This window comes from Triticum aestivum, chromosome 1B, assembly GCF_018294505.1.
Source record: "Triticum aestivum cultivar Chinese Spring chromosome 1B, IWGSC CS RefSeq v2.1, whole genome shotgun sequence".
NCBI lineage: Eukaryota > Viridiplantae > Streptophyta > Magnoliopsida > Poales > Poaceae > Triticum > Triticum aestivum.
The window spans coordinates 525,432,774-525,441,420 of record NC_057795.1 but is presented as its reverse complement, the minus strand read 5'-3'; positions in this window follow the sequence as shown (position 1 = coordinate 525,441,420).

The following is an 8,647-nucleotide window of genomic DNA, read 5'->3' as shown; positions in this document are numbered from 1 at the left end:
TGACGATGTGAGTCCCCCCGTCGGCGCCCGTTCCTCCGCCGGCATCTACCCCACTGCCCGTTTGCTCCGGCGGCGGCGGGATCGACGTGGACGGAGCGGCCACCTCCGAAGCCTTCCTCTTCGGTGGCATGTCGATGAAGATGTTGATGTAGCGTGCGCGAAGACCGGATCAGGTTCGCACAACCTCGACGCCCCCTACCTGGCGCGCCAAAGATGTCGTGGGAAACGAGCACCTATGGGGCAGGGCCCCTTCTCGGTCCAGCAGGGAGCGGAGGGCGCACGAAGAGCAGATCGAGGTGATGCACGCGAGGGATTTTTACCCAGCTTCGGAGCTCTCCGGAGAGATAAAACTCCTACTGCTGCTTTGTGTTTATATTCTGTTCTGGCTTGAGAGCGTGGGTGTGTTGTAGTTTTGAATGAGTCGAACCCCCTCTACGTGTGCATGGGCCTCCTTTTTATAGGCTAAAGGGGTCACCGACAGGTGGCAACGCAGAGAGGGGTAAAAAGTAAAAAGAGGGGTTGGTACAACCGCTATCTACAGTGCCCCCTACCTAACTCTGACGGCAGGGGACAAAGGCATTTAATGCCCGTCTGGTCGCCCAAACAGTGCAGGAAACGACCGTTAGGGGCGCCACCGATCGCCACGATGGCCTTCTCGTCATCTCCACTTGCCACCTCGCACCGCTTGGCTACACAGCCGCCCGACACGTGCGCCAGGAACGATCTTGGGGCGACACTTCGTCGGATGCGCTGGAGCGTGGGCGCAGAGTGGTGGCTTCACCGCGGCAAGCGCCTTGCCGCGATCGTTGTCTTGCTGTACCCGCAAGCTTGTCGCTCACTGGGTCTTGCTGGGACGCGCGGCGCGTCACGGCAAGCCTCTTGAAATGCCGTGGTTGGCCTTCCCGGCAAGCTCCTCTTGCCGGGGCCTTGTCCTTCCTGACAAGCACCTCTTGCCGGGGCCTTGTCTTTTCAGTTAAACACTTTGTTCTTGAATGGCACAAATAAGAATGGCGGAGGATCTTGGCGGACGCCCGGCAAGCCTTGCCGCGGGACGCTGCGACTGCCCGTGCACAAGTTCGGGATACTAAGGTACCCCTACTTTAGTACACCGACACCATATAAGGGTAGAGTGGTTGCGCATGTAAGGTTGGGGCAGTCATCAAATCTTAAATCTAATCCGTTTTCGAAAACAACACACACACTTGCCTCGGTACACCACTTCGTCATCAAGTGGTTACCCATTTCATCATCTCCCTCGGGCATAAGTGGCACCCAACGGGGTTTTCGAAAAAGTCTTTTGAAAATACTTTGCCTCCTTCACCATGCATATACCCGTCCCTTTTTGCGTAGCACTACCTTAGCATCATATCTACTCCCACCGTCATAACCCTCATAGGAAGGTAGGGTCATGCACAATGCAAGTATCAACGAGGAAGTACGGTGGCAACCATCAAAGTGGATACCACCTCATCATGATTCTGTTGCAACAAAAATATGGTGTTGTATGACATGCATAAAAAAAGGGTTTCATAGACATGGTCAAAGGGCTGCTTGCCTGGTTCATCAGAGTCTTGAAATCTTCTGGTCCTTCTCCAAGTACTCCGTCTACTTCGTCAACTAACGTCGGAAACAAACACAATAAGCAACACAACAAGGCAGGAAATAAAAGTGCTCTAAAAATATAAGTTGGACTTTTCTGGGATACCTCTGGTCATATGAGGGATGACCAAAGTGGTTTCATTAGGATTTGATCAATGGACATCTCTGAACATTTCGATATGATGGAATCAAGGGGTTTATGGAATTGCAAGAAGTGTACAGAAATATATTTTGGAAAAATGAGCAAAGGCACCCATTTAACAAAGGATGATTTTAGAAGCATCTAGGAATTGGTTTCACTGGATTTGGAGTTAAGATGATTTTCCTATGAATTTGCAAAGTTGGCTATATATAAAGAAATAGACCATTATTTGAGGTGATATAGAAAGTATTAGAAAAAATGTTCAAAAACTAAGTTTTGAACTTATAGACATCTAGGATTTTGAATCATGGAATTTGGATAAAAAATGGGCTCTCTGTGATTTTCTAAAGTTCATCACAGAAATGGAAAAATAGGATTTTCTAATTATTTGTGAAGGAAATATTTCTAGAAAAATGTGCAAATAGCACCATGTGATAGGGAATGATTTTAGAAACTACTAGAAATTTGAATCATTGGATTTAGAGCTCTGTTGAATTATTTATGGATTTTTGAAGTTGACATGAAAAAGAAAAAGGAAAAAGGCTTAACCTTATCATGCACGCAGGGCGAGAGATAGGCAGCGGGCCGGCCCAGCGGCTCGGCTGCACGCGCGCAGGGGCCACGTCGGAGGCGGCTTCCTGGAAATACGCCTTCGCTGCGGGGACGCGGGAGAAAGCGAATACACCTCCACTTGCCAGCGTGGCCCCGTGGTTGGGCCACTAACAAGCGGGACCCGCCTGTCAGGTTCGTCCTCCACCTCCCGCGCGGGTGTGACAGGAGACAGAGGAGGCGCTCGACGCCGGTCGCCGGCGCTACAGGGCCTCTCCGGTGATGCTCTGCCCACCGGCGCACTCAGGAGGCGATGCCGCGCCCATCCATGGGTGGCACGACCGCCGAGGAGCTCAGGGTCGAGCACGGTGTTGGCCGCGGTGGAGGAGGTCGTCGGCGGCGGTGGTTACGGCGCTACGGCCACAGGGAGGAGGGGAGAAGCACGGGAGGGGCTCACGGTGATGGTGGTGACGCTCTAGTGCGGTCCAGAGGGAAGGAGGAGGAGAGATGGGTGCGGATTTAGGCGGAGGTCAACGGCAAGGCTCTGGCCATGCAGAAGGATGGAGGGCACGGGAGGAAGGATGGGTTGGCCTGGGTGGTGTTCGGGAGAGAGAGAGAGAGCAAATGGAGCAGAGAGGGGGCTCGGGGGCGGCCTCAAATAGGAGGGGGTGAGGTGCACAGTGGGCCATGCGCCGGCGAGGCCGTAGCCATCGCTGGAGGCCACGGGAGCTCGTGGGCGCGTGTCTGGGGCGTTTGTGGGCGTGGACTACGCCTAGGGGGAGAAGAGAGGAAGCGGGTCCCCGCCATGGCCAGCGACTGGCGCGCTCGGGCGGCGCTCTGTTCGCACGCGAGGAGAGCCGGAGAGGGAGAGAGAGGAGGGGGACGACAGCGTAGCGTGCTGCAGACGTCGAGGTGACCTCGGGGGACACGAGGGGGAGGCCCTAGGTGGTCCGGTGGCTCGGGCAGAGAGCGGCTACAGTGCTAGGGCGCACTGTAGCGCGCTCTGGAGCACGCCTTTGGCATGCCATGGCATTAAGAAAGGGGAGTGGGCGCGGCCACTTGTGTCCAGTAGTGCCAGGAGGTATTAGGATAGCAGGGGGAAGCCTTGGATGCCTTGTGGAACCAATGGAGTGAGGAGGGAGGTGAGAAAGAGAGAGGGAGGTGCTATCCAGAGGGGTAAATGGGGGTGTTTCACCCCTCAATCATTGAGCTGAGGCCAGGGAAGAGTTACTGGAGATAGGAGAAGACTAGGAGGAGCTGTGGTAAAAAGTTGAGGTCATGGAGAAGAGTGGAAGTGGTCAAAATGATGATTTTGGAAAAATGGCAGAAGGTGTTTGTTGTTGGTTTGGGCAAGAAAATTAATTCCACTTGCCATGAGAATTAACAGGATGGAATGGCACATGGAAGTAGGGTGTTCCACCAAGTTTGAGCTCATTTGGGCAAAGTAGCCAATGCAACTTTGGTAAACCCCAGAAATCAGCAGAAATGGCTTTGCCAAGATTTAGTCATGCAAATCTATTCTCCTTGATGCACCACTTGGTGTAGTATCATCATTTGAGGATTTGACCATGTCCACAAAAATTCAGATCAAAAGGACACACTTGGCAATGTAGAGTTGTCCAAATTTGGTTCTGGACAGGAAGGGTTTTGGGGCACTTTGATCAAGTTAACTTGTTCTCCAACTTGTGCCATTTGGTCTAGATTAATTATTAGACCATTTGATCATGTTCACAAGGTTTGAGAGCATTTGGACATGTTTGGCAATGTAAAGTTGCTCAAACTTCAAAATGGACAGAAATGGTTTTGAGGGGATTTCATGGAGTTTTACTATTCTCCATGACATGATACTTGTCAAGATCATCAAACATGTCATATGTGACATGCTAGAATTTTCTTGGAATTTTTGGAGAATATTTCCTTTGTAAATATTTCAAAAGCTTGAAATATCCAAAAAGGGTTTTTGAAGGATTTGACCAATACTTTGAACATGACCATGTGTTGAAACTCTTATATGTGGACAATATATGTCCACTGAGTTTCCCTAGGTTTTTGTCAAATATTTTTGAAACAATAAAATAATTTTTTCCCTATTAAAGACCATTTCTGGACTTAAGAAAAAGCTTTTAAATAAAATAGGAAAATAACTTTTATAATTATATTTTTGTGGTTTCTGGGTATACTATACCTAATAGGAGTAAAATATATTTTTGGAAAGATTTTTACTGCCCTTAATTAAGTACTTGCAGTGCAAACCTCAATTCAGGGGTTTTTGAAAAACTAATTTTTGAAAATATTATTTGGCCAAATTATTTTTGCAAGAAACTATTTTTATGTCCTATACACATGGCATGATCATTGGGAAAGGTTTTTGGAGCAAGGAGATGAAGTATAGAAGTTGGAGGATTTATTTGATTTTTAGAGCACTTGCAAACAACAGTCAAACATTCAATCAAAGCAAAGACAAAACACTCAAAAGTTTTTGTCAAACCACATTTTAGCATGATTTATTGACTTAAGTGTTGTGGCATGAAAATCAGGGTGTGACAGGAAGGCAAGCTTGGCGATACGGATATGTAGATCTCCTACCATTGTAACCGACTTTGTGTAACCCTAGCCCTCTCCGGTGTCTATATAAACCGGAGGGTTTTAGTCCGTAGGACAACAATCACAACAACAATCATACCATAGGCTAGCTTCTAGGGTTTAGCCTCCTTGATCTCGTGGTAGATCCACTCTTGTACTACCCATATCATCAATATCAATCAAGTAGGAGTAGGGTTTTACCTCCATCGAGAGGGCCCGAACCTGGGTAAAAACATCGTGTCCCTTGTCTCCTGTTACCATCCGCCTAGATGCACAGTTCGGGACCCCCTACCCGAGATCCGCCGGTTTTGACACCGACAGGCACGTTCGTCCATTTTCCTCGAGCGACCAGTTTTTCACCTCGGCTATAAATACCCCTCACCCTCCTCAGACTGCATTTACCCCGCTCGACCTCACTCCCTTCACTCGAGCTCTCCAGACCTAGCGCCGCCGCTACCTCCATCATCGCCGGTGAGGAAGAGCTTCACTGCCTCGACCTCATCGTCGTCCTACTCGCGCCGGCCGCGGAAATCTTCACATCCGCCACCGCCGTAGTTGTCTTCCTCTTCCAAGTTAGGGTGTGGAAGATCTGGACTGACGAACTTCCAATCTACAACTCTCAGTTCGTCGTGTTCTTCGTCAAGGGTAATTAAAAGTTACTTTTACTGCCCTTGTTGATTCCGATGATTTCCATAAAATCCTCAAATGGTGTTTATTCTTCAATTTCCACACTCTAAACACCTCACACAAGTATATGTTCTTAATCTGTTTCTCTAAGCAACATTTTTATTCAAGATTCCTCAATTGTGTGGATTTTTCAATCCATACAACTCTGGAACCTAAGTCAAAGAACGCTTAGTGAAATTCCTCAAGACACCTCTGGTCAAATTCCTCAAATTTGTTCTTTTTGCAAAAACTTCTGAGAACGCATATGACCTCTCCAAATTCTTCGCACCTATACTCTGTTCACATGTACTCATGTCCGGTGTTGAATCACTAGGTTCTCATCAACTTAACTCGTTTGCAGCGTTCCTCGAACACAAATTACATACCTCTTCAGAGAACTCGTTTGTTCAAAATCCTTAGCTGAAGAAAATGGCAGATGGCAAGAAACCTCAGAAGGGAGGGAAGAAACTGGAAGTGAACACTACCTTTGAAATCCCTGACGACATCTATGCAGGGTATTGCACTCCTGATGAGTCAATTCATGGAAAGGAAATGAAGAATGAGTGCAAGGTGCGCATTCAGAGAATATAAAGAAGATGGGCATGGGAATGGAAGGAATACCGATATGTTACTCCTAAGTACATGAAGAAATTCGCTGTACACCCTCCTTGCCCAAGACCTCCACTGGCTCCTGGCCAAGAAGCTGATCCCACCAGCCTCAAGCGCGGTGAGGACTATCCCGATGAATGAGCCAAGAGACAAGCAAAACTGGCCAAAGTGGCCAAGGAAGCAGTGAGGAAATTCAATGAAGACTCTGCTGCTGCCGTTGCTGTGGCCTCTGCTAGCAAGCCCAGGAAGTCTATGCAAAAGAAGCCTGCTCGCAAACCACCTTCCTCAGCAATGCCCTCACGGCCAAGCTCATCCATGCCCTCACGGCAAATTCCTCAAGTTGCTCCAGTTCCTCCACCTGCAAAGCCCTCAGCTCCTCCGGCAAAGTCCTCGACACCTGTCCATCTCGCCTCTTTCCAAAGGACCACAGGCATCTCAATTGCCTCAGGAGCCTCTGCAGGTTCTTCAGCTCCTCCTCAGTCAGGCCCCACTTTGCTGAAGACCAAGGCCACTGCTGGACGAGGCACTAGACCAAGTCCTCACAAGAAGCAAGTTGCCTTCCATGTACCGTCAAGTGAAGACGAAGCTGATGATGATGAACTTGTTGATATCATCAGAGACAGACATCAACGGGCCGCTAAAGTCAAGGGTAGTGTTGTGCCAATTTTGCTGGATCCGAAGAAGACCCTGGACTTCATTGATCTATGGCACAAAGATCCAAACACTCTCTTGCCAGAATTAAATCTCTCACCTAGCCAAAGTCATATGTTGACTGCTTTCATAGCTGAAGAAAAATGGAAATTTGAGAAAGCCAGGACGGTGAAGAAAGCTCAGTACAAGAAAGAGCGCTTTCTGAAGCAAAATGTTCTAAAGCTATCACCTGATGAACTTGTTGCTCTCCAATCAGAAATCAAGAAACTCGGTGATGAATTTGAAGCATACCGTGCAGAATGGCTGGGAGCCAAAGTCAGATTCGTCAGGATGGCGAAGGGATTTACATCCAATGTTGCTGATCTAGCGCACATTGAAATTCCTCAGGCTGAAGCATCTGCCCAGCCTACTGAAGAACATGCCAGCACCGCTGATGATGATCAGGTTGCTGATGAAAATGAGAGTACCAGGGCTGATGAAGCTATTCCAGCCGCTGATGAAATTGCCAGGACAACCACTAGTGTTGCGCCTGAGGATCAAGCCAGGCCAGCTGAAGCATCTGTTGCTATGCCTGAAGACACTGAACAAGCCATGGCAACTGCATCAGTTGCGCCTGAGGAAACTGCACCAATTTCCTCTGCTCCTCCCGCACCAACACCAAGCCTATTCTTCCTTCTACAATAGAAGCAAAGAAAACCAAGGCTGCGGAGCGAGCAGCTATGAAGAAAAGGAAAGCATTTGCCGCCTCAGAGTCCTCAGTACCAAAGAAAATGAAGACTTTGACGAGCTCTTATGACAATCCTATAGATGATGTTCCTGTTTCAAGCATGCCATCAAAGGAGATTGTTCCCTTTGGTGAGGATTATGAAATCCCAAGTGGATCAGATGAAGAAGCTCCTTCTGCTGCTTCATCAGAGCAGTTGGATGAAGAAATTGAAGCGGATAACATCCCTTCAATCCCTCTGGTGTCATCATCCATGCCTCAGTTCACGGCTGAAGAGGCAGGCATTGAGGAAATTGATGAAGAAGATGAAGACGTGGACATTGGGTGCACCACTCCAGTACTAAATGATGACTATTGGGAAAGTCATCACCCAAATTCACCAATGTTCACCCCTCTGCAACAGATTCCTCAGTCCCCAGTCCAAACTGAAGAAATTCATACGGGCTCTGAAGAACCACAAGCTTCTCTTCTTACCATCCCTGAAGAAATTCCAGCCACTAGTGCTGATGTACATGCTGCTGAAGAAATGGAGCTACTGATGAAATGGAAACAGAAATTCCTCAGCCTGCGGCTCCTAAGACTGTGATTCAAGAGGCTGTGAAGACATTGACTGATACTCCTCAGCCCAAACCGAAGAATCCCTTCTCAAAGAAGCAGAAGTTCAAAGTTGATGATTTCTTCCATGAACATGTTTTCTTCACGGAATATAATCCTTATGACTCTGCTCGTCTTCGACGCAAGCGGTTCTGGACAGCAAGTCATATGAACTTCTATTCTTCACTGCTATTCGATAAAGACAAGATCTTTGACCATGAGCATATTCCTCATGTGGATATGGAATCGCTGCCTTGCTTCACTCTTGTCCTCAGTGTTCTTCATGATGCTGGGCTGCTCAATTTCTGCACCGACATCTGCGACTGGAATGAAGAGCTAATTCTTCAGTTCTACGCTATGTTGCACATCACCGGCAATGCTGAAAATGTGAATTCATGGGTGTCGGACTGGATGACTGAGAACACTCACTACAAAGCACCAGCCTCTGAATTGCTTCATACCCTACCAGTCAGTCCTCCCCTTGAAGGTGCAAGGCTTATCTACCATGAATCTGAGCTATCTGATCATTT